We start from the raw sequence: 26,969 nt of genomic DNA on the forward strand, positions 1-26,969 counted from the left end.
CTTTGAGTTACAGAGGGATATATGTTTTTATGATTAACCTTGATTTGTAATTTATGAATGCTATCTGTACCGAATAAAATAAATTAATTTTTAATTAACTAAATTATGCTGAACAGATTCTTCACAATTCCAGTTCCTTGCTGATTTGTGAAGTGACTAATTGGCAGTCATTTCAGGCCTGCTGCAGTGAGATAGATGAGCAAAAACAATGCCCACCTCATGTCACAGAAAATGCTTGAGTGGCTGACTTTGGGCTATGAAAATCAGCTAATTAAAAGCAGTTGTATAGCATTCCACCCATGCATAACACCTCTGATTTTCAAAACCTATTCAAATAACAATTCAGATGGAATGCTTAAAATGAAGTTTAGCTAATTGTATTGAGTTATTTGACAAGAACGTACCTGATGAAAAAATGAGACGACTGCTCATCAATTTCAACTGGGATTATTGAGCTCCTAGCAAATAAAAAAGTCTCTTTCTAAGATTACCGCTCTCCCCTGCCGTTGATTTAAAAGGTGATAGAGAGTTATCAAAAAGTGGATTGTAAACCCTTTTGTGTCAATGTACATAAGAATTCCTCTTAAATAAATTATTGATAACCATGCTATATGACTCTCCAGAAGGAATCAATTTATTATAATATACATAATTAGCCAATTCAACAAAATACTTCATCTGCCAATTACCAGTGAAAAGATCAGAAAGAGTCATCAACAAATTATGTTAGTACCTAGAATGCTTAGAGTAATCCAATGGAATTAAGGAAATAAATAAAAACATATAGTGAAGCTTTCAAAATAATAGCATCCTGCTTGATTGACCAAACATTACAGTGTGAACAATGTTTCTAACATGAAGGAAAAGGAACTAAAAAAAGACAAATGCAGATGGGCCAGTCTTCTCATGCTAAACTGTATATTTGCTTTGGTTAACTATATATTGTTATGTTTCAGAGTAGCAGCTGTGTTAGAAAGCTTATGCTCAAATTAATTTGTTAGTCTCTAAGGTGCCACAAGTACTCCTTTTCTTTTTATATATTGTTAAATATACATTAATGAATGTTACGTACAACTCTCTGATCATTCTAGCCACCTGAAGGCCTTGATATGCGTTTGGAAAAGGAGGGAATCTGAATGTACAGCCAATATCTAGAATGTATTAGTACTTCAGTCTGATACAGTAATTGTTTGATTTGATGGACCCTAGAAAAACAAATTAACCCATAAATTTGCAAATCCCCTGATTGACAGAAACACTGATCAAACCAATATGGAGGAGACAAAGCACCAGTTCTGTTCATTACTGAAATCCCATGTTAAACATGGGGCATCCCTGCAAAAGAAATTAGAACCACTCAAAATTCTAAATACTGGTTCCAAATAGAGCATCACACATCCAAACCATGTAAACTGCATTTTTTTAAACAAGTAAACCCATATTTCCCTTTCAAATCTATGGACAGTGGGATTTCACTCCAGTAAAGGTAAACAGAGTGATTAGTATTTTTAGGCAGAAAAGTCATAAAAACAGGAGTTTAATTTCATATTACTTTTTCCTGTCTTAAAAAGTTGTTGTATTTTGGCTGGCAGCACAAATAACTACTACTACAAATCTAATGACCCCAAGATAAACACACAACCCTCTATTGTTTATAAAACAAAATAGAACTAGAATAAATTGAGGAAATCAAATGCAAACAAAATGCAATGTAACTCTGTGGTTGATGTTTTACCTACAGAATAATTAGGAAATTCAAACGGATAATCCCTAATTATATACTCTTATAGATATTAAAGTAAAAAACATATTCTGTAATATAAAGTACAGCATAGGTAAGTGGGGCCCAATTTATGGCTAAACTGGGACCCACATTTTCAAATTCCATGACACTTATGTATGTAAAATCTCAGCCATAACATTAAATTAATATAAACCCTGATATGGGAAAGAGTTTAAGCACATGCTCAACCTAAAGTACGTGTTCAAGTCCCATTAACTTCAGTAGGTTTTAAAATGTGCTTAAAATGTAACTACACTTTTTGATAGGTTTCAGAGTAGCAGCCGTGTTAGTCTGTATTCGCAAAAAGAAAAGGAGTACTTGTGGCACCTTAGAGACTAACAAATTTATTAGAGCATAAGCTTTCGTGAGCTACAGCTCACTTCATCGGATGCTGAATAGTCTTGATTTCCTGAATGGGCCACGGGTAGTGTTGACTTTGTTTTGTGGGAGTTTTTGTTTGTTTGACTTATTGACCTGCTTCTTTTCATGGATATAAAACTTTGCTATATGTGCTATTACTTTTTGAATAGTCTTGATTTCCTGAATGGGCCACGGGTAGTGTTGACTTTGTTTTGTGGGAGTTTTTGTTTGTTTGACTTATTGACCTGCTTCTTTTCATGGATATAAAACTTTGCTATATGTGCTATTACCATAATATATTTCATGACAACAAGTGGTCAGGGTCCTCATTTCATGAATACTGATTTAAAACTTTTGATTACAAGGTCTTTTTCACGGCTGCTGGGCCACTTCATACAAAGTAATATGACATCTAGATATTAGAATGAATCTGGAAATTGTAGGTGCCCATTCAATGTAGCTTAATAACAGTTGGAAGGATTCCCTCTTAAAAATTCAAAATAGGCTGAAGTCAAGGGAGAACAAAAAAATGTCACTAGAAGAGGAAATATAATTGAAACTACTATTTTGGAAGGTTTCAGAGTAGCAGCCGTGTTAGTCTGTATTCGCAAAAAGAAAAGGAGTATTTGTGGCACCTTAGAGACTAAGAAATTTATTTGAGCATAAGCTTTCTTGAGCTACAGCTCACTTCATCGGATGCATTTGGTGGAAAATACAGTGGGGAGATTTATATACACACACAGAGAACATGAAACAATGGGTTTTATCATACACACTGTAAGGAGAGTGATCACTTAAGATGAGCCATCACTAGCAGCAGGGGGGAGAAAGGAGGAAAACCTTTCATGGTGACAAGCAAGGTAGGCCATTTCCAGCAGTTAACAAGAACATCTGAGGAACAGTGGGGGGTGGGGTGGGGTGGGGGGGGAGAAATAACATGGGGAAATAGTTTTACTTTGTGTAATGACTCATCCATTCCCAGTCTCTATTCAAGCCTAAGTTAATTGTATCCAGTTTGCAAATTAATTCCAATTCAGCAGTCTCTCGTTGCAGTCTGTTTTTGAAGTTTTTTTGTTGAACGATAGCCACCCTCAGGTCTGTAATCGAGTGACCGGAGAGATTGAAGTGTTCTCCGACTGGTTTTTGAATGTTATAATTCTTGACGTCTGATTTGTGTCCATTTATTCTTTTACGTAGAGACTGTCCAGTTGGGTATATAGTCATTATTGTGCAGTGCCAGGCATGTCAGGAAATAATAAGATAATCATTTATTATCCTTGCCCCTGAGATACATGTTTAGTTGTGATCCACTTTAAGTTCTTAGAAAAACATACCCAAATTCAAAGTGGTATTTTCATTTTAAACTGATGTTTAAATTTCTAGCATAAATATCTACAGGCCCATTTAAAATGTTAGTAATGAAATTATATGAAAAAAGGGTTTTTGTATTTTTGCCTAGTCTACTTTTGTTCATCTTAAATTGACAGTGCACCCTAGAGAGGGAATTAATGTGTCACAGTAATTGCTTAGCATGAGCAGAGATTATAAGGGAAAAGGAAGATTATATATAAACTGACCCCTGTAAGAGAAGAACAAGCAAGTCAATCACTGTCCGTTATGCTCTTAACTTCAGGTGACCGTTACTTTCTAGTTACTTTAAATTGCTTTATTGGCAAATCAAATGTCACACATCAGATTCACTGGAATGTTTAAGTATTGATTTATATGCAATTTCAATCTGTACTTTCATATTGGCAGGGCTCACTTGAGGCTAACAGGTGTCAGAGGCTAGGACTCTGCATGGAGATACAAGACTATTTTGCAAAAAGAAAAGGAGGGCTTGTGGCACCTTAGAGACTAACAGATTTATTTGAGCATAAGCTTTTGTGAGCTACAGCTCACTTCATCGGATGCATCCGATGAAGTGAGCTGTAGCTCACGAAAGCTTATGCTCAAATAAATCCGTTAGTCTCTAAGGTGCCACAAGCCCTCCTTTTCTTTTTGCAAATACAGACCAACACGGCTGCTACTCTGAAGACTATTTTGCTGACTCAACAGGCTCTGATTAAGGAAAACAAAAGGTGGTGATTTGCTAAAACAGGAGAGGAAATGCAACATATAAATCCAAAGTAGAATTTTTGGGATGATTCCATATGAGAGAGAGAGTTGGGAATTTTCCAGCTAAATATTTTTTGTTGATGTTGGAAAATGCAGATTCTTCAAAACAGAAATCGATTCCCAGAAAGAGTCATTTTGGATTCAAAACAACCTTTTATTCCAAAATTTTAGTTAATGGATAACAAAAAAAAAAAAAAAGGTTTGAAATACATTAAAAGGTTGAAATTAAATCACAATGTTTTTAAATGATCAAAAATGAAACATTTCAATTGAGATTTCAACTTTTTGTCCCAGTTTGAAATAGGAAAAAACAAATATCTCAGGACAGTAAAACTATTTTCTACCTAATGCTACTATATATACTTTAAAATTTAAATATATAAATATTTAGTATAAGGTGTCAAGATATATAATTATATAATTTATATAACTATAAAAGCTCTTGAAATGTCTGGTTTGAATGAAAAAAGCTTTAATACTATTAAAATATATAACTTGTATACCATGATATTCAAAAAACCTATGTTAAAAGAATGTTAAGGTTGAAAAATTAAGAACTCTAAAGGTAGGAAATGCCAGAATTAGGCCCCTTTGTGCACATTCATTATGGTGTCCTCTTTAATAACTAGGTCACATGTTCCCCATCCTAAATTCAAATGATGGATGCCGCTAACCGAATGAACAAGCAGCTATTCAAATATTGTTTTATCTTCATTGCTCAGTGTGTGGTCCCATACCTTCATTACTCCCAAGCCTGGAGGTGCCAAGGCTCAGCCCTGGCAAGCCCCAGCACAAATTAAGCACTGGGTTGAGTCCATCAATCCCATTTATGCCCAAGGTCCCTTACCAGCAAGGTATTCATGACCCAGAACTCTTCTAGAGCCAGCAGCTCTTGGCACTGGCTGGGGAAAGAATCCTTCCTGTTGGATTAACATCCCCCCATGGAGACCAAACCAGAAGGACCCTTCCTCAGGACAGCATAGAATTCCTCTAGTCTAGGACTTCTGCTGTTGCCTAGTGAAATATTTCATAGGAGTCAGGTTTCTTTGAGACTTAGCATTCATAGTCCCTGTCTTCTGGAAACTCTCCCACCCAGGAGCATTCTCCCTGCCTTTCCTTTGCAAGTGACCCCCCCCCCAAGTTCCCTCCTCCCCAGAAAAAGTATTTTTTATGAGAACTTTCACTTCCTGCAGCCTGGGACTGTTGCTCTCCCAAGGATCCACTCTTCTTCTAATTCTCTTCTGAACTGGAAACATGGTCCCTTTCATCATGCCTCGGTTCTTCCCTACCTAATTAACTGGTTTCCAGTTATTCAGTGATTAATTAGTCTGACGGGAACCTGAATAGCTTCATTCCCCCTTGTGGAGCCTATCAGAAGTAGGCTGAGCCCCTGACCCTTCAGAGGGCCGGCTACCTTCTGACAGTAAGCCTCAGCAACAATGATATACACACCAACTTATTGGAAAGACCAAGAGCCTGTAAGGGTCATCTCTGGGCTACGGATGTCCCTGTGGCAGCAGAACCTGGGTACTTCCATGGTGTACGGCGAGAGAAGAGCTAAATTTATGGAGCTGCACTCCTGTGGACATGGAGCCCATCTCCACAGGGATGCCCTGTGCAGAAGCATGTACAGAGTTGGTTTTTATGTGTATATACAAACATCTCTATTTTAAATGTAGTATGGAGATACAGGAGAGGGGCAAGGAGGAAGGGCAAGAGGAATGAGTTAATAATAATGACAAAGGAATGGAGAGTGACACTGAGGGAGAGGTAGGAAGTGGGGGAGCAGACAGGAAAGAAGGGGCTGAGGAGGGAGGGAAGATTGCAGAGAAGCATATAGGAGGGGAATGAATGGCCTGTGAGAGAGCCAGGTAGGAGAAGGTCAGAGCTAATAGCCCAGGGGTGGTCAGAGCTAATAGCCCAGAGCTACAGCCTGGGGGCCGAATCAGGCCCTTCAGATGTCTTAATCCAGCCCTCAAGTTCCTGCTGGGGAAGGGGTCTGAGGCTTGCCGCACTCCATGTGTGCCGTAGCTCTGTTGGATCATATTAAAGAAGTTCTGTATTAAAATCACAAATGAGTTTGATTCCCCATAGTTTAAATTCCCGGGTATTACTAATTAAGAGGTCTCTTGGTTTTTGGTACTGTTTTTCTCCCTCTCTGTGTGAAATTTGCAAGCTGCTAATTGTGTTAGTAAGACAGAGTCTGTTCTCAAAGCAATTCTTTGTAACAACAACTACTCACAGAGAGAGAGACTAAAAGCAATACTCTGTAACAACAGAAACAGCACCCAGAGACTCCCCACCCTTTTGTTGTATTCATCTCACTTTGTTAACAATTGTGATTAAAATAGAGATAGAAGATGTATGTGGATGGATGCTTGGTGTGGATAATAACTGAATGATCAGGGGGGTGCCAGCCTAAGAATCCAGTGTCCATCGGCTGAAGAAGGCGTCAAGTGGAAATAACCAGAGGACCCCCAGAGAGCAGACTGGAATCCACCCAACAGCCTCAAGAATGGGAGAACCAAAGAACAAGATAACATCTGGCAGCACGGAGCGGTCAGGAATGTGCCATCTGCTGATTGATTCAGCAACAGCATGATGAAGCAATTCCCATAGACTGGCATAGGAAGAAATTCCTATAAAAATAGACTCTAGAAAGTGAGAACTTTGGGGTCTGATTCTGCAAACCAACTTCCAGGAGCATCAGATGAGCATCTGACAAGGCCCTGCTCCCTCCTCATGTCCAGGCCACCTGGCCAGTGGCTTGGCATGAGCAACTCTAAGGCTGGTAACTATGACAACAATCTTGCAGAACCTGTGTGTGTGTGTGTGTGTGTGTGTGTGTGTGTGTGTGAATAAATAAGAAATTGAATGGAATGTTATAGCTATAACTAACTGCTTACTATGATTCTTTCTGTATTCACAATAAATGTGGCATTTTGCCTTTTCCCCTTTAATAAGATCCTGCTGGTTTTTATTTTATTGGTATAACATTTCTGCGTGGCTCCCGGAAGCAGCAGCTTGTCCCCCCTCTGGCTCCTATGCATGGGGCAGCCAGGGGGTTCTGCATGCTGCCCCCGCCGCAAGCACTGCTCCCGCAGCTCCCATTGGCCGGAAACCATGGCCAATGGGAGCTGCAGGGGCAGCGCCTGCAGATGGGGCAACACACTGAGCCACATGGCTGTGCTTCTGCGTAGGAGTCAGTGGGGGGGACATGCCACTGCTTCCGGAAGCTGCTTGAGGTAAGTGCCTCACAGAGCCTGCACCCCTGACCCCCTCCAGCACCCCAACCCCCTGCCCCAGCCCTGAGCCCTCTCCCAGCCTCTGAACTCCTCAGTCCCACTCCTGCACTCCTAGCTGGAGGCCTCACCACCCCCCCCACCCTCACCAAAACCCTCTGCCCCAGCCTGGAGACCCCTCCTGCACCATGAACTCCTCACTTCTGGCCCCACCCCAGAATCTACACCCCCAGCTGGAGCCTTCATCCCCTCCTGCACCCCAACCCCCAATTTCGTGAGCATTCATGTCTTGCCATATAATTTCCGTACCCAGATGTGGTCCTTGGGCCAAAAAGTTTGCCCACCTCTGTAATAGCCAATAGGAGGAAGGGAAAGAAAAAGACTGTTGAAAGTAAAAACTGAAGAGGCATACTCGGACATCACCAGTGCCTTAGGGCTCTAAGTTAATGCTGCCACTGTGCCCGCAGAGGGAATCTTTGCCCTGTGCCTAGTAAATGCTGCTTTCAGCAGGGATTTCAAAGCCGCCCTGGGGGAACAATTTCATAGCACTGATTTCATTTGCAGGAAGCACATAACTGTTCTTCCTTGTACTTCCCTAGATAACTCTTCTCTACTCTTGTTGTTTACACTCTTCACATATTTGTAGACTTAAGCTCCCTACTAGTTCCACAATCCAGAGCTCTGTTTACTCCAGAAAAACTAGCTACCAGTTCTCAGCAGAAGGTAGAGTGAAACTGGTTCTGAGTATGGTTTAACCAAAAGTATAGACAAGAACAACCATTTCAGAAACCTTAATTAAAACCTGCTTAAAACATTGAAGAAAATGTCTAATGTAGACAAAACTTAAGAAAAGGGTTAATTTAAAATACACAAACAAACCATACAGATCTCTACTGATTCCTTAATTCCCATCATCAGAAACTATTTTGCCCTGAATGGAACTAGAAATACAAGTTTTGAAGATAGCCATTCAGGTCAACATCATTTAACCTTAGCTAAACACAATGACTACACTCGGAATGGAAAGTTCTGAGTCATGCTTGTTGCTCAGATTAATGCTGATGAAGAACTTAATCATTATGATAAATGAGAGGTATTGCTATGCTTGATGTGTGGAACCTAGAGCCTCTGAGTCACTGACACCCACTGGATCTCATTGCCAAAGGAAGGTTATTTTAGTGTCAGGGTGAGGAAACATAGAAACCATGAGATTGTAGGAAGAGGCTTTACTAGTTTTTCTCCCTTAACACTGAGGTTTAGCTTTACATAGTTATTTGGGGATAATTGTTAGGAATATGGCAAATCCATTTTTTACTGTATACTTGGATCTTGGATATCCATTGTTAGTATCCATTGGCTACCAGATACAGATCAGGACACCCTTTTACCTTTCCCCTACCCACTATGACTTCTCTCACACTGCCCTATGCACCACTCGGAAAGTCCCTATTATGACCTCCTAACTCATGGTGGAAAGGAGTGTAGGTAGGAGTCAGAAGGGGAACTAGAAGATGTCTTCACAGAAGATTATGTACAGATTGTGGTTCCAGAGACCCCTTTTTTTCCCTGGTTAGAGGATAAGAATTGATAAGCCCAAGGGGGATAGGTGGTGATCATTTTAGCTATCTGGATATGGTTTAAATTTTGTGTCAGCGTTTGCACAAAGTTGAATCTGGCAGTTTCCCAAATTCTTGTACGAATAGATTACGAGTCAGGGATTAATCACATCACCAAGGCATAAAACCCTAACCCTAATCCTAAGCAAAACACTCCATGGTAGCATATAACACTATGCAAAGACTAGTAGGTATAACCAATTATCTGGTCTGTTTTCCAGATTGTGTTATTCAAGAGAAAAATATGGGGAGCAATGATAAAGAAATGGATGCAAACTATTTTACCTAAAACATTATTGTTACCTTTTTGTCTTATAATACAATAGGAGGCACTGGAAACATTATACTTAGCATCATAAAATAAAGACAAAAAGGATCATATATGAGAAAGCATAGAAAAGAAACAAGAGATGCAAATTAATTTTACCTTGAAATCTTATATTAGCAACTTCTCCAAGACCCAGATTTGTATTAGGGCTAGTTTGGACCAGGTAGTCACAACCATGATCAGTGAAGAATACCAAACAGCACCACCTCAGGGGAAGCTCTACAAATCTTGCCTCTTCCTCCAGCATTCTTCCAGGACATACACACAGAGGGAACACCCCTATATTCCCACCAAGCATTGTGCATCTAGCCCCATACACCAGCAGGGGTTGGATAATGCAGCAGCTTTTCCTGCTTTAATTATCTGAATTGAAATGCAGACTTAGGTCATATATGAATATAGATGGTGATGGTCTCATCCTATTCCACAACTGGACACATCACAAAATCAAAGGCACCATATCTGATAGTAATGACATCTCTGCTCAGGAAAGAAAAAGGACTGAAGTAACAGGGATGTTATAGGACAGGAGTGAGATGTATTAGCAGAAGAGTGCAGGAAAGCTTGCACATTATTTGCACACAGTGGGCTAAATTCTAACCTCAGTTACAACCATGTAGCTTCACTGAAGCCAATGGTATTGCAGAGATGAATACAGTGCAACTTATCCCTTACATTCTAAGCATTAAGGCCTAGACCCCAAAAGGTATTAAGGTGCCTAACTCCCACGGATTTCAATGGGAGTTAAGTGGCTACATCCCTTTGAGGGGCTAGGCCTCACAAATATAAGGCTCTGAGGGAGAGGTATTCCATTAGAAATCCAAGTTTTTTATTACAGATATTGTATACTCTGATACCAAGCTATGCCCTACATAAATAAATATTTACTTTCAAATATGAGGAGGGGAACACTAGTGAAGATCGACCTAGTATACACATGACCATAGAAGGCATTCAATCTGGGTGTGGTTGACATGTGAATGGAGTGCCCACCCAAGGTTTATGAACCACTTAAGTCCCACTTAGACCCTCAAAGTAGGGTTTAAGTGAGATGTGAACAATCATAGGCCTCGTGTGGGCTCTCTGCTCAGAGGAGTCAGTGTCAGCCTAAAAATGCACCACAGCCTAGTCACTGCTTGGTTGGAAGAGGTGTGTCCTATAATTGTTTACACACCACTGGTTTGTAAACCAAATGAACACATCACAGAGATTTCAGACAGATACTCCTCTGGAACTGAACATTAAATAAACCCTCCACCCAGATACACTACTGACTAAATTCTATACAGACCTTTGATATTATTTCATTTTGGCATGGAAAAGTATTGCTCATTGCTAGAAAAAGACCTCAGACACAGAGGTCCAGATTTTTACTCTGTGTAGTTCCTTTCTGAACAAGTGGTCGTATTAATTCCACTACTCATTTAGGCCTAGATTTTCAAAGGTATTTAGGCTCCTAACTTCCACTGATTTGAAGGGAAGTTAGGAGCCTCAATATCTTTGAGGATCTGGGCCTTAGAGCCTGATTCTAATACCCCTTTTATTGAGTAACATCTTATTCCACAAGTGAGCCTGTTGATTTCCACCAGAACACTTTTAATTTAAGGAACTATTCAATATGCATTCCTATAGGGCTGTAGCAAGGCAATCTGTCCCTTTAAGGATCTGCAGAGCCAAGGAGCAGCAAGCCTGGCTAAGAAGAAGCCTAGCAGATAGGCGTTGGTAACCAGCTGATCCAGCTAAAGAGAAGCTGATGATTGGCTCAGACTCCGAGCTGGAAGATATAAGTAAGGACCCAGCTCTGTAAAAGAGGAAGGGGGGCAGAGAGCTAAATAATTCTTAGAGTAACTGCTGGAAGGTTACATGTGGGTAAGTAGGCACTGAGGCTGAGGAAGGGCTGTGGTTCTGGAGCTACCGGGAGGTAGAGGACCCTGTGGTATCAGGCCAGGTCTATCACTGTTGTTATTTTTCCATATCGTTTGCATTGGTGTAAGAGAAGAACAAAAAACCTGCTTGAAGGCTAAAGCAGAGCTGGGTGTATCTGATGGTTTTGTCCCTAAGCTTCTAGACACTCCCCCTCTCCTCCCGCCCTCCCCCCCACCCCCCCCGTGACTACATAGGGTATCAGAATCTGGATTTGAGTAAAGCAATGCTCAGTGTTAATGAGTGAAGGCGATGGAATCCAGACCTGAATAGGTGCACATAGATATTTTTACTACATCAGTGAATAAATCTACTGTCATTGAAGAATACAAAAACTAATTGGCAGCATGGATGCTATTCCATTCATATGTGTGACACCTCAGAGCTAAAAACAGCAAGCTCTCCAATTAAAAATATTTTGATGAGTTTTATGACAAGCTTAGTCATGCAACACAAGGTATGACCTTGCTTATAAGGGATTATGCATGGTGAAACACTACTGTGCCATACTTTTCATTAGCTTACATTAAAAGTATACATTGCAATTATCTTTTTAAAACTAAATTCTGCCCTAATCTCCTTCATGGGGATTGCATGGAGAAGAAATCTGGACAGAATCTGGCCCATGACATTCGTGTTCATACAGGAGTCATAACAAGAGTTGTTCCTGCTCTGCTGTGGCAAGGAATATTGTTGTAAGGCCAGACCCTTAGCTGGTGTAAATCAGTATAGTTTAGTTTACCCCATTCTCATCATAATTCATAGAAATTCACAAATGATTCATAGAAGCAGCAGCCAAGTCAAGATGTCTCTTGCAATTAATTTGAATTGGAATGTTATCCTCTTCCATAAATCAATCTTGTTCTTTAAACTATGTTTGCAATCATCTCACTAATTAACAGTTCCATTCATTTTTCATATAATTCACCTGTCATTTCATGTAATTTTATTTGCTTTAAAGTCCTCACTTTTTGAAGAAGAAGAAGAAGAAAAACTGTGTACAAAATAACACTGCATTCTTTTACAATGTAGCACAAAGTAGGGTTGGATAAGTCACTTGTATCCTTACCAATTTAAGATAATAGAAGAAATCTATTACGGCACAGAAAAAAGAAACATCTGAAATTGTAATCTTGCATCTTAAAAGAAACTTTCAGCAAGGAACTGAATGGCTGGTACTTCCCAATGTAAGATTGTTTCCTATGATATTATCTTCAATGATTAGCGTCACTGATATTGAAATAGCTGGATATTTCAGTTTGTCTTGAAAAGTACAGTTCAAATTAAAATGTAATAATTAATAGATGTGCATTTATGTACACAATATCCTAAGCACTGGAGAACATTTACACCTTCAAATATTCTGTAGTATTCAGGTTCCTATAGAGTTCATTGTTGTAGGCCCTTCTTCCTCAGAAGAGGGGTGGGGAATAAATGCCTGGATGTGCAAAAGGAGTTAGATGTTCTGATGCTGAGCATCACAGTGCCTAATTCTTAGGCACCTAGAAAATTACAGGAACATACTGACATTCACAAAGCCTGAATTAGCATCTAGGCTCCTAATCAGTAAATGCAAAGAGATGGATGCCTTAGGCCAGTGGTCATCAACCAGTCGATCACTCTGGGACTTAGGTGGGAGATAGCAGTGCACTTGCCCAGAGACAGAAACGTAGGTGCCAAGGAAACTTTTGCAATTTAGGCAGCAAGCAAGTTTAGGCCGTATCAAGTTCAGTGGGAGTTTGAATTGTAGTGGAGCCTAAACCTCAGGTTCAGGTGCCTGAATCTGGGTCTGAGGTGCCTAAATTTCTAGCTTAAAATCACTGAAGCATAGTGCCTTTTCCCAGGACAGTGAAATGCATACCGCTGCATGTTATGTGTGCCAGTACTAGAAAAAAGGACAACCTTTTGAAAAGGTTTAAATTTGGCACTTGAGGTTAAATTTATGGTTGAGTGTCACAAGTGTGGTGAGTGGAATTGGAGACCTCTGCTACATGAGCACGCCAATGGCAATTATGCAATAACTTTAACATGGTACCAGGAGCATTATCTTCTGTTTATCATGCAAGTCATTCATTTTGTCACTCTAATGTCTGTCAAACATGGCTGAATGCAATATTCACCTCCATTTTTGAAGGTGTAGAGTACTTGTAGCTTCCATTGACTACAATGCTCAGCACTTCTGAAAGTCTATAAAGACTATACCTCACTCATATTGTAAGTGGACAGTGGTTTATTGTTTTGAAATGCCACATGAAGTGGAACATCCTAAGTGGAGTAGGGTAATGTGAAAATCTTTCTAGCTTCAGCTGATTATAATGGACACATGGTGGTCCATTTAGAAGGTAACTGAAAATGTGCTTGTGCTACTATCAAAGTTCTGTCTATAGTAGAGGTTTCAGAATACCATGAAGGTAAATCCCCTTCTGATAAAGACTCCTTTAAAACCATAAAGAGCATTTACAAGGCTGGGGAATTAAAAAAAAAACAGAAGTCAATATCTAGTTGCTTTAAAAAAAAAAAAAAAAAAAAGCAATACATGTTGCCAAACAGCAGTAGGAGCTAAGAATTATGTACATGTATGACAGTGACTTTATATGCACAGAAACTATATTAAATAATTTGTTGGGTCAGATTTTGCCATCTGTCATTATGCAGAACTCCCCCCTGTACACAGCCCCTTTCTAGTCTTATTTCTAGTAGCAGGGACAGACTCAGATCCCCTCTCAGATCACACTAGAATAATCATCCAGTATACAATATGGAGGAATTATGCACCCTGGCAATCAGAACACCCCTTTTCTCATCTCTCTTATAGAGGAAGAGCTGTGCAATGTGAGAATTCAAGGCAGTTCCAGTTCTTCCACCAGGCCAGTCAGTTACAGGATATTTTCTCAACTCAGTGACAAACTCCAAATTGAGCCTTATAAGTTATCTGTTAGAAAGCAGTGGTTCTACAATGTGATTTCCAGACTGATTATAGGGTTACCAGGTGTCCGGTTTTTGACCGAAAGTCTGGTCGAAAGGGGAACTTGGCAGTGTCTGGTTAGCAGTGCGGACACACTAAAAGTCTGATTACCTGCAGTAACCAGTCTCTGTCTTGGGTTGGTGTGTGTGTGTGTGCGGGATGGAGGAAGCAGCAGCTGCTGCTGCTGGAGGAGCAGTGGAGCATTTGAGGAACCGGCGGTACCCCCACCCCAGGAGCACAGCTCTCCTACCCCTGTCCTGCCACATTCACCCCACACCCCTGGAGTGCTGCTCTCTCTCCAACATCCTGCCCTGGTCACCCCTCCACCCCTAGAGCCCTGCTCAGCTGGCAGGAGAGAGTGGTGGAGAAAGCAGCGAGTGAGGGGGGAACAGGGAGGAGAAGAGTTGGGGGGGAGTCTCAAGGGAAAGAGATGGAGCAAGGGTGGTTCTAGTGCTCTGTGTCCAATTTTCACAAATGAGAAAGTTGGCCACCCTAACTGATTTTGAAGACTGGCCTCCAGGTTCTCCAGCAACTAACACTCCAGGTTCCCTAATGGATATATCATAAAACTAAGTCAGAGAAGATTGTCTGTGGTATCTTGGTATTAAAAAATGTCTGATTTGTCAGATTATTACAACATAAAGCTATAATCAAAATATAATTGTCTTCCTGGCTGAATATTCACAAAAGTAGTAATTACCTTTCATTGATACTCAAATTGTCATTCAGGTAGTAATGTGGGAAAACAATGGGTAATCCTCTCTGGATAAATAAGGTACCTGTTCATCTTTTTCATATTCTCAGCTGTTAACATTCATACTCCTGTAGGTACTTGGGAAAAGGTAAAAACAACAAGAAATCCTTTCACTCTCTTATTTGGAAGAAGTATAAAGGGAACCCCTGCCCCACACCCACATTAACCAAGTGATTTCCTGCCTGTGCCTCAATTTTCCCATCTGTAAAATGGGGGTAATGATATTGACTTCCTTTGTAAAGTGCTTGGAGATCCACTGAGGAAAAGCATTATAGAAGAGCTAGATTTTATGATCACCAGACTGGGCCCCTAAGTTTGAAAAATATTGGCCTAAGTGAAGCTTCTAAGGGTGCTGAACACCTGCAGCTCTTTCTGATTTGTGAACTCCAGGCATTTGTGAAAATCATGTCACTTCTATTTAAAGGCCTTGAATATGGGTTTAGGAATCTGTTTTTCAGCAACCAGGTTTGAAAAGTTACAGTGCTAGTATAAGGAGATGCAGTGTCTTGGGGAACATGAATACAGTGCAACTGCTTTTGTGAGGGCATATTAACTGGAATTGCTGTAGGAAATTCCTCTCTCAGAGGAATGCAGATAATTAAATAGGTGTAATGACTAAGCCAAATTGTGCAGTACCTTCCAGTGAAATAAACGAGATCTCTCTGAACAAAAGGACTCTGCTGTTAGGTCTTGAGAATAACCACGTGGTGATTAAGAAAAGTCAGCCAATGACTCAAGTTCACAATTTAACTGCTCATGACTGATATATTGTGTGTTACCAATACAGAGAGGTTCTTTATAATTCTACTAGGTTAAACAAATGAGAGGTAGGGTTCAGTTGACTGTTACCTGAAATTGGGTTCATTTCCTCTGGAAAAAATGTTTACGATCTTATAAAAATTAAAGTGCTCTTCATACTTGTAGTATGGAGAACTGAGAAGTATGACAAGCTTATAGCAATTTTCCTTCTAAATTCCTCGTAATTTTTATTTCAATCCTTTGCAGTTATACCTGAATCTGAATGCTGAATGTTTAACATTACTTTTCTTTTACAAAATCTTCAGGTAGTAGAATAAACTTTAACTTTATTCTTGTGTTATCTCCTAATCCAACAAAGGTCGTTTAATAAAAGAGACTGTAGAACACAGATTGGCAACCTTTGGCATGCAGCCTATCAGGGAAATCCGCTGGTGGGCCAGGGCGATTTGTTTACCTGAAGCATCCGCAGGTTCAGCCGATCGCAGCTCCCACTGGCCGCGGTTTGACATTCCAGGCCAGTGGGGGCTGCGGGAAGTGGCGTGGGCCGAGGGATGTGCTGGCTGCCACTTCCTGCAGCCCCCATTGGCCTGGAGCAGCGAACAGCAGCCAGTAGGAGCTGTGATAGGCCGAATCTGCGGACACTGAAGGAAAACAAACCGTCCTGGCCTGCCAGCGAATTTCCCTTACTGGCCAAGGGCCAAAGGTTGCCAATCCCTGCTGTAGAATATCATTCAGTAATTACTCAAAAGTATGTTCTCCATCTTAAAATAACTTTTACAAGTGTTCGTGAATATCTTGCTTTTCTGTCTTTTTTTTTTTTTAATAAACACCAAGCAAAGCACTCATCTCTTCAGTACATCCACCGCATTCATATATACACAAATAAGAAATATTGATTATCAACAAAATAGAAATGACAGTTAATAATACATCTTCTCCTAGTCTATTTTCAGGTTAAAATCCACAAGTTTTGCAATATCTAGACAATTCAAAGGATGTAATATGATGTACTAAAATGACTTTATAGGATACATTAAGCTTGTATCCTAACTATATATTAGTACATATAGTGTATAAAATTACATCTGTAAAATTACTGTCACCCATATTCTGATCCATCCTATGCCCTTGTTCTACAGACAAAAAAAAATAATCATCTTTCCCTTCCACTCCAAAAAAAGGTTAATTTCTAGAGTAACAGGGCATGCCCATAGCCAGGATGACAGACATTTTATTATGGTGGGTTGAGGAAAGTAAGTGTGGCCTGCAGTACAGCAGGTACGGTAATCCCACATGTGACATCTACACACCAAGTGCTTCAATCCCAGTGAAACTCCTGCTCATTGCCTGCATCTAATTTATTTGGGCCAAGATTTTTAAGCCCTTAGGATCTGCTGGCTGCTCATCACTTGAAAAATCATGGCACTTATTTAGCTGCCTAAAATATGGATTTAGGATTTATGCACACATTTTCTGAAAATCTTGGCCTGTACTCACAACCAGGAATAAATAATTTTGCAATGTTCCAGCCTGCTTTTGGTTTTTTCCTCCTTCTGGTCTGTGAATGAGTAGGTGGCTTGAAGTAATAAACAAAAGAATGACTCTTCAGTTTCTACAGTCTTAATGTGGTTAATCTTTTCAGTATGTATTTATTCCTTGTGTTACACATACACTCTTCCAGAAACAAAAAACATAGCATCCAAGACAAATATTGAGGCACAGTAGCTGCTATTATTCAATATCTGGCATAAGGATTTATCATTGATATCACCCAAAATCTATAATCACTGAAGCTAATGTAATACAACACCCTGTTTCTATGGAAGCTGAAAAAACCCGGCAGCTAGGTTGCCCTATCAAGCCATCCTTCCCCCAACTATAAAAGAGTTTGGTTGTTTGTTTGTTCCTTGGGGGACCCCTCTATTTACCTCTCTACTGTAAAAGCTGAGCATTTGTTTCATAACTTTGTTTCATATCTTTTAATTAGTTACTGATCCAGGACATGCTTATCCCTGTCTTATCCCATGAATGCTTACTTTGCTTAAGAGAAGGGTTGCCAACTTTCTATTAGCACAAAACTGAATACCCTTGCCCCGCCCCTTCTGAGGCCCCACCCCTGCACACGCCATTCCCCCCTCCCTCCATCACTCGCTCTCCCCCACCCTCACTCACTTTCACCAGGCTGGAATAGGGGGTTGGGTTGCGGAAGGAGGTAAGGACTCTGGGTGTGGGCTCCAGGTTGGGGCCACAAATGAGGGGTGTGGAGTATGGGAAGTGGCTCAGGGCTGGGGCAGGGGATTGGGGTTTAGGCTCTGGGAGGGAGTTAGGGTACGTAAGGGGGTTCTGACCTGGGGCAGGGGCTGGAGTGTGGAAGGGGTTTGGGGTGTGGGCTCCAGCTGGGCGGTGCTTACCTCAGGGGCTAAGCCCCTACCGGCCCTGGTTCCTCGTGGCTCCCAGAAGCGGTGGCATGTCCCTCCTCCAGATCCTAGGCACAGGGGCGGCCAGGGGGCTCTGAGCACTGCCCGCATCCACAAGCACCAACTTCGCAGCTCCCATTGGCCTAGATTCCTGGACAATAGAAACTGTGGAGCCAGTGCTTGGGGCATGAGCAGTGCACGGAGCCCCGGAGATCACCCCTGCACTTAGAAGCTAGAGGGGGGGACATGCTGCCACTTTCGGGAGCCGTGCAGAGCCAGGGCAGGCAGAGAGCCATCCTTAGGCCCGCTGCACCACCGAGCGGACTTTTAGCGGCCCGGTCAGCAATGCTAACCAGAGACACCAGGTTCCCTTTTCGACAAGGCATTCCGGTCGAAAACCAGACACCTGGCAACCCTACTTAAGAGCCTTTGGTGAGCAGGACCTGCTCGAGGATTTTTGCCGCCCAAAGCAAAAAAATTTTTGGCCACCACTGCTTTTCTTTCATGCCCACCTGCCCCCGGCTCCGCCCCTTCTCAACCCCTTCCTCAAATCCCTGGCTCCGCCTCCTCCCCCAGGCGTGCCGCATTTCCCCCCCCGCCCATTGCTTCCTGCAGCTCCCCCCCGCAATCCGCTGCCCTAGCTCACCTCTGCTCCACCTGCTCCCCTGAACACGCCGCCACTCCGCTTCTCCCTCTTCCCTCTCAGGCGAGGGAGAGGCAGCACATTCAGGGAAACAGAGGTGAGCGAGGGTGGGGGGGAGCACAGGAAGTAACGGGAGGGGTAGAGGAACTGCTCCCCGTCCCAGCTCACCTCCGCTCCACCACCGCTGCCTCCCCAGAGCGCGCCACCGCTTGGCTTCTTCCTCCCAGGATTGCCACGTGAAACAGCTGTTTCACGCATGGCAAGCCTGGGAGGGAGGGGGGGAGAAGCGGAGCGGCGGCAGGCGCGCTCAGGGGAGCGGGCGGAGGCGGAGCAGAGACAAGCTGGGGCAGCAGGGGCACATTTCTAGGGGCGGCATGGCTGGCGCCGGAATGCCGCCCCTAGAAATGTGCCGCCCCGAGCACTTGCTTGTTTTGCTGGTGCCTAGAGCCAGCCCTGTTGGTGAGGTATCTTGTCAAAGGCTTTCTGGATCACCCTTGCCCACGTTTGCTAACACCCTCAAATAATTCTAATAGATTGGTTGAAACTATCATAAAGAAAAGAATTAGAGGGAAATTATGCCTCACTAATTTGCCCTGTTCTGAAGTTAGGTTTACTGGCCTGTAAAGTGCTAGGTCACATCTGGCTAGGAGCAGCGGAAGCTCTCAAGAAGTGTGTAGGGGGGGGACACACCACTCCCTGAATGCTGTCTCTGCCCCCACGCCCTCCCTTCTTCCCAAGCTCCTGCCCTTGCACCGCCCCTTCCCCTGAGGCCCTGTGTCACCTCTTCCCCCCAAGACCCTGCCCCCATGCTCGTTCCTCTCTGCTCCCTCCTCCCCCATTGCTCACTCTTACACCCATGGCCCACTGGCCCCTCCTGTTCCCACACCCCTGCCTGTGGATTCTTTTTTTTTAAAAATAGGCATCACATTAGCTCTCCTCCAGTCATCTGGTACAGAGGCTGAGTTAAGTGATGGGTTACATACCACAGTTAGTAGTTCTGCAATTTTGTATTTGAGTTCCTTCAAATGGGTGAATACCTTGAGTGAATACCATCTAGCCCTGGTGACTTATTACTGTTTGATTTATCAATTTGTTCCAAAATCACCTCTACGGAAATAGCAACCTGGGACAGTTCTTCAGTTGCTGCATTAACCCCTTTACTCCTTTACTGTTACACACATATTCATTGTAAGTCAGTATTCTGCCCTCACTGAATCAAATTGTGTTATGAAAAGTACAGTTAAGTTCGCTGTAACTTGACTGCCAGACAATAGGCTTTAAAGTCATTTACAAAGTATTTATTTTAGGGGTCTTTTTCTACCACAGTCCCATTTTTATCACAGTATGGCACTCAAAGCCATGCATGATGGTCCAAATGTCAAGCATTTCAGTTGATTGAGGGCACAATGGCAAGTCACTCCCAAAGCATTTGATTATAGCTCTGCAGTGCACAGCCTGCCATGCTTTATTGCTCAAGTTAATCTAATTCTTTCATGCATCTGTCAAGCTTCATCATCTCAGCTTTAAATTTACATAGACTTTATATTACCAAATGTATTTAAAGTATGTCATCACTGGAGCAAGGGACTAAGATTTTAGAACTTTTATGCAGTCTTTATAATTCTAAATATTTACTGCAATAATAAACATTATGGGAGACTAGATTTGGCATAGGTATAATATGAACACTGAAAAAAAAATAATTTCAGTCTAGCAATATTGCTGGTTTTAGTGGCATCCCCTTTTTAAGTATAAGGCAGTGTTTTATAAAGTGTGGGATGCAAAGGACTAGCCAGGTTTTTTGCGGGAATACAGACAAGCTTTTCAATTTTTCCGCAGCATTTCAGCTTCCATTTCAAAGAGAGTCTCTAGCTGGTTTTGTTGTGCAGAAAAATTTGTGATCCAAATCTAACCAAGGCCCAATATCTGCCCAAGTTTCCAGAGATCCTGAAACAATAGCTCTAAACTTGATCTACCCCACTGACTTCAACGTGTGCTAACTCAGTTGATAATGCAAAAAGAAAAGGAGTACTTGTGGCACCTTAGAGACTAACAAATTTATTAGAGCATAAGCTTTCGTGAGCTACAGCTCACTTCATCGGAAATGCATCCGATGAAGTGAGCTGTAGCTCACGAAAGCTTATGCTCTAATAAATTTGTTAGTCTCTAAGGTGCCACAAGTACTCCTTTTCTTTTTGCAAATACAGACTAACACGGCTGCTACTCTGAAACCTGTCAGTTGATAATGATACTTTAAATATCAGCATTGTTAACTATTTCACTGCTCACATCATCTAACAAAGGAAAAGTACCATATAATGAAAATCTGCAAAATCATTTCTGAGAGGCTGCTCATTTTAGGTAGACCTTTAACAATACAGGGTGGGATTGAGTGTGAGGATGCACAGCTGGTTTCATTATCCAGGTGGAGGTGCGGGGGACAGGAGTTCAGCTTTCAAAAGTTTGGGAAAAGCAAGTATAGGCAATATCTATGTAACTGGTAATAGCTTTCAAATTGGAATGAACTTATTAGATTTGTTCCTTTGCATACGCTTGGATTTATTTCCCCTAACATAGCACTCCATTGTGTCAGTGGTGTTGGGATGAAGGGATATAATACAATTTATGTTAGATAAACAGTGAATGGACCCTTTAGGAGAAAGAGAAGGGAAGACCCATAATGAGACTCCAGCCTTTTTCTAAGAAACAAAGGTTTCTCTGTAGCACTGTCACTCACACGGCTTGATTTTTTTTGGTCATTAAAATTAACTCTACAGCTGGGCAGTATTTGTTGTCCATAATAATTTTCACTATGTCGTTTTCTTGTTTAGTTAAAACAACTGGTGCTAATGAAACAAAAGCAGGTGAATGTGTTTCTATGGCACCTGTTTACAGTGCAGAAAAACAGTCAACACAGTGCAAAAGATAGAGAGAGAATATACTCTTTGTCAGGGATATTTCTATACTTTAGTTCAGTTTTCTGTTCTCCCATCTAGAAATCTATTAAAATTGTTGTTTTCTTCTGCCCAATTGACATCCAGCTTCAAGTAGGACCTCCTTTTAAACAGATAGAATAGATCTCTAGGTTTTTTAAATGTATTTATTTAATGTCTCATTTCTTGAAACCAAAAAGAGTAACGTTCAGGGTGAAGACTTTGATCAGATAGAGCAGAAGCAACTTCTCTGCAGAACATTCCCAGTGCAAATATGAAATCGTGGCTAGATGGTTATTTTGAGCATAGACTGAGGTGCACAAAGAAGAAAAATACTGAAAGGCTTATCCCAGCACTTCAGCAGGTGAGTTGTCATTAGAGAGCATGTTCTACCTCGTAATACAAAGTACACTCAGGCAGAGTGAAATCAAGGTCTCAAAAATCCCTACTTTGGAAAGCCTCTAGCCTCTGAATCAAAAATGGACTAATGATCAAGTAAATAACCAAACAAACAACTGTAAGGGCCTGAGTGGGAGGAGACAGGAAAAAAGGGAAGCGACTGCATGCTCTAACCTTGTGGATCCCTTCAGGTCACAGGCTCAGAGTAGTTGATCCACTCTTCACTGGGCACTGCTTACAATTTCTCAGCAATTGTTGAAATGTGATACAATAATCATGACCCTTAAATTTTTGAAGACTTTTGCTCATCGCCCATTAATGGGTATCAGATGGCTAGAATACTGGACCATTTTGAGATGGAGGGGAAATTCCACTCTGATGTGCCTCAAACACAAACAAATTAATGGGTCTGTATTCTCTCCATCCCTGTGCATTTTCAAAGGTGTGGGCCATATAAGTAGTCAGTTTCCTCCCTTTAAAACCTGCCTGCTGCACTGATTGTTTTGGGACCCTCCCTCCAACATTTTGTTTGGCTGAATTCCCATCTTTTTATAAGAACAGGTGTTTTTAATAAAAATCAAATGACAACCCAAAGAAAACAAACTTAGCACAAGGCACACACACCCATATGCTAGAGGCACAGAACCTAGCAGAAATGTTAACACAAATCTCTCTCTAACTGTGAAAGGGTGTCCACCTCACACTCGCCTTGAAGGGTTTAATGGAGGCCAGGTGGGCCAATTAACCTATTGAGCTGAAGGCTGATAGGAAAACCCAAATGAAGGGAAGCTCACCTGTGTGGGAACAGGTGGAGCTGATAACAGAAAGGAGGCTGTTGCTAGGAAAGGGCAATCACTCCCTAGGAGGAGGGTTTGGGAGCTGGTACTTTCAGAGAAAGGAGGGGAACCAGGAGATTTAGGAAGCAAGGAAGGATCAGTGAGGGATGGGAAATGATACCCAGATTAGCTATGTTGAGCGTCCCTGCACTGGAACCTGGAGTAGGGGGTGAGACTGGGTTCCCCTACCAGTCACAAAGGGCATTGCATAGACCAGGTACAGGCCGTAAACAGGAGGACTGTGTGGGTGGCAGAGAATTGAAGGACTGTACCCTGGAAGGGTGGGCGGAACAGCAAGTAACCTGGCCAGCAGGCTAAGTCATGAAGAGGACAGCACAGTGTCTGGAGTGAGAGAGGGGCCACAGACCTGAGAGACAGACAGATGGCAGAAGGGGGAATCCACCTTGAGAGCTAATCCCCAGAGTGACCAGGAGGAGGCTCCGCCCAAGCAGTGAGTGGAGCACACAGTGACACTAACCCATATTAATGTAATAAATCCCTATGCTCTGTTAATTATAAGATGGCAAATCCAGCATAGCCCCATGGCCATGGAGGTTCCCCCAGCTAAACGAGCTCGTGCATTCTTCCTGCAGAAGAAGATAGAGAGACTCTTTTGGGAGGGAAGTAGGGATGCATACACACCACACAATACAAAGCTCATCTCCTTAGAGTAGAGGACAGAGGATCAGCCAGTTTGGATTCTCCCCAAGTGGAAGAGTGTACTGGAGTTTCAAAAGGGTACTTTAGCTCTTTTCCCCATCGCTTCTCCTGCTATTCAGGCAGTGTTCCTGGAGTTGGCTGACTATATAAAAAGACTTTGCTGTAATGTTTACACTGCTACGTATTTAACTCCTCATGAAGTGAGATAACTTAACTTATTGTGCTACCAGCAGCATATGGATCATGTGTAACTGTGTCTTAATAGGCATTTATTTTTAAACTACTTGATTACTACCAAGCATTCCAGGTACACCCTAATATTTCATTGACCGCAACAGAATGTTGTTGGTATAAGGAGCACAGCACATGAAGTAGAAGATCAGTAAGGGATTAAAAAAAAAAGTCCATATAAAATTTAAGGGCCTCTCTCTCTCTCTCTCTTTTGTATTTATATGGAGTCCATCACTATAGTAATTAAGCACAATCTTCAATGTATTTCACCTCACAAAATAAATAGTTGCACAGGAAGACTGTGCGGTAGGACTTAAACACAGGTCTCCCAAGTCCAAGGCTAGTGCACTAACCACTGGACTATCCTTCCTGTCTGTCAAGGATGAGATTTCATGGGGATTACCTATGTGGTAAGGTACCACTCAGCATGAATAAGGGCGGCAAAGTCAATCTCTAAATGACTTTAAAAAAAAAAAATTTTCAGTGAAACATTAGTCATCCATGGAGTATTTGACGTGTAAGTTGGTGATTGTGAAATGCTCATAGTAGAGAGCTACAAACACAGAGAAATAATAATAATAAAGGGGGCTTTCAACTATATTAACTGGATTGATGTCACCTCAAGATGGCATGTAGAGAGAAAATTTATAGACACCATTAATGACTACTTCTTGGAACATCTTGTCCTGGAACCCACAAGAGGAGAAGCAATTCACAGAATCTGGTCCAAGAGATGAATATAGCAAAACTGCCCAGTAATAGTGACCATAATGTGATTAAATTTAACATCCTTGTAGGGGGGAAATACGAAAGAAAACCACCACAGTAGCATTTAACTTCATAAAGGAGAACTACACAAAAATGAGGAAGCTAGATAAATGGAAATTAAAAGAAACAATCACAAGAGTGAAATGACTGCAGGCTGCATGGAAATTATTTAAAAACACCATAATAGTGGCTCAAACTAAATGTATACCCTAAATAAAAAAAAAATCAGAGAAAATGAGGTATTTTGAGGCAAAAAGGCATCCTTTAAAAGCTGGAAGTCAAATTCCATTAAGGAAAGCAGAAAGGAGCATATCCTTGGCAAGGCAAATATTAAAGTATAATTAAACAGACCAATAAAGAATTGAGAGTAACTACTAAAAGACAGAAAAGAAATGCTGTTTTGTAAGTACATCAGAAGCAGGAAGCCTGCCAAACAATCATTGGAGCACTCGACAATCGAGGTGCAAAAGGAGGACTCAAAGAACACAAAGCCATTGCAGAAAAGCTAAATAAATTCTTTGTATCAGTCTTCACTGCAGAGAATGGGCGTGAGACTGCCAGGCCTGAGCCATTCTTATCAGGTGACAAACATGAGGAACTGTCTCTGAATTTTTTTCAGAGTAGCAGCCGTGTTAGTCTGTATTCGCAAAAAGAAAAGGAGTACTTGTGGCACCTTAGAGACTAACAGATTTATTAGAGCATAAGCTTTCGTGAGCTACATCTGATACATCTTGCATCCAATGAAGTGAGCTGTAGCTCACGAAAGGTTATGCTCCAATAAATTTGTTAGTCTCTAAGGTGCCACAAGTACTCCTTTTCTTTTTGTCTCTGAATTGTCAGTAGAGGAGGTTATGGTACAAACTTATAAATCAACAGTAATAAGGCACCAGGACTAGGTGACATTCAAAGAGTTCTGAAGGAAACTGCAGAATTAACTGTGGTATGTAACCTATTGCTTAAATAAGCCTCTGTACCAGATGACTGAACTCCCCCCCCTTTTTTTAAAAAAAAAAAAAAGGCTCCAGATGTGATCCCTGCAGTTACAGGCTGGTAAGCCTAACTTCAGTACAGGGCAAATTGATTGAAACTATAGTAAAGAACAGATGAATACGATATGTTGAGGGAGAGTCAACATGGCTTTTGTAGAGGGAAATCATGCCTCACCAATTTGTTAGAATTCTTTTGATAGTGTCAGCCAGCATGGACAAGGGTGATCCAGTTGATCTAGTGTACTTGGATTTGCAGAAAACCTTTGACAAGGTCTCACACCAAAGGTTCTTAAACAAAGTAAGCAGTCATAGGATAAGAGGGAAGGTCCTCTCATGGATCAGTAATGGTTAAAGGATACGTAATAAAGGGCCAATTTTCACAGTGGAGAAAGGTAAATAGAGGGGTTTCCCCAATGATATGTACTGGGACCTGTGCTGTTCAACACTCATAAATGAGCTGGAAAAAGGGAGGTAAACAATGAGGTGGCAAAGTTTGCAGATGATACAAAATTTCTCAAGATGGTTAAGTCCAAAGCTGACAGTGAAGAATTGCAAAAGAATCTCACAAAAATGGATGACTGTGCAACAAAATGGCAGATAAACTTCAACGTTGATAAATGCAAAATAATGTACATTGGAAAATATAATTCTAAATATACATACAAAATGATGAAGTTTTTCGTAGGAGTGGGTGGGTGAGATTCTGTGGCCTGCATTGTGCAGGAGGTTGGACTAGATGATCAGAATGGTCCCTTCTGACCTTAGTATCTATGAATCTATGAAGTATAAATTAGATGTTACCACTCAAGAAAGAGATCTTGGAGTAATTGTGGATCGTTCTATGAAATGTGCAGCACAGTCTAAAAAGCTAACAGAATGTTAGGGCCCATTAGGAAAGGGACAGAAAATAAGACAGAAAATATCACAATTCTACTGTATAAATCCATGGTATGCTCATGGCTTGAATACTGCCTGTAGTTCAAGTCACCCCATCTCAAAAAAGATATATTATTGTTTGAAAAAGTACAGAGAAGGGCAACAAAAATAATGAGGGGTATGGAACAGCTTCCCTATGAGGACAGCTAAAAATGTCTGGGATTGTTTATATTAGAAAAGAGTCGATGAAGGGGGGATATGATAGAGGTCCATAAAATCACGAATGGTGTAGTGAAAGTGAACAGGGAAGTGTTCTTCACCCTTTCACATAACACAAGAACCAGGGGTCACCCAATGAAATTAATAGGC

At 41.5% G+C, this 26,969-nt stretch overlaps 1 protein-coding gene across 1 annotated transcript in view; it reads right to left on the reverse strand.

The window, feature by feature from the left end:
* Positions 1-26,969, reverse strand: part of FRK (fyn related Src family tyrosine kinase) — a 76,344-nt gene that overhangs the window by 42,389 nt on the left and 6,986 nt on the right. The gene's annotated exons all lie outside the window — the stretch shown is intronic.

Source organism: Dermochelys coriacea, chromosome 3 (assembly GCF_009764565.3).
Source record: "Dermochelys coriacea isolate rDerCor1 chromosome 3, rDerCor1.pri.v4, whole genome shotgun sequence".
Taxonomy (NCBI): Eukaryota; Metazoa; Chordata; order Testudines; family Dermochelyidae; genus Dermochelys; species Dermochelys coriacea.